The sequence below is a fragment of the Danio rerio genome, chromosome 23 (genome assembly GCF_052040795.2).
Source record: "Danio rerio strain M-AB ecotype USA chromosome 23, GRCz13ab, whole genome shotgun sequence".
NCBI classification, from domain to species: Eukaryota; Metazoa; Chordata; class Actinopteri; order Cypriniformes; family Danionidae; genus Danio; species Danio rerio.
Window position 1 is genome coordinate 1,617,233 of NC_141043.1, and position 268 is coordinate 1,617,500.

Genomic DNA, 268 nt, shown 5'->3' on the forward strand with positions numbered 1-268 from the left:
GCATTTCCAATAACTAAATTGATCAAGGCAGTTATTTTTGCATTTTAGTGTGTCAGTTGTAAATGTTAGTTTACATTTCCACACATTACTTTTAGCATTAATGGTAATAATGCGGTGAAATTAATTACCACTTGGATGATGCGACAGCAGCCACAGGACAACAGTGCCAGTGCTTCACCAAACACCAGCTATTGTTAAAGAGCCAATTTGGTGGATGGGGATGATTGGGAGGTCATGATGGGTAAAGCCCATTGGATGGAATTTGGCC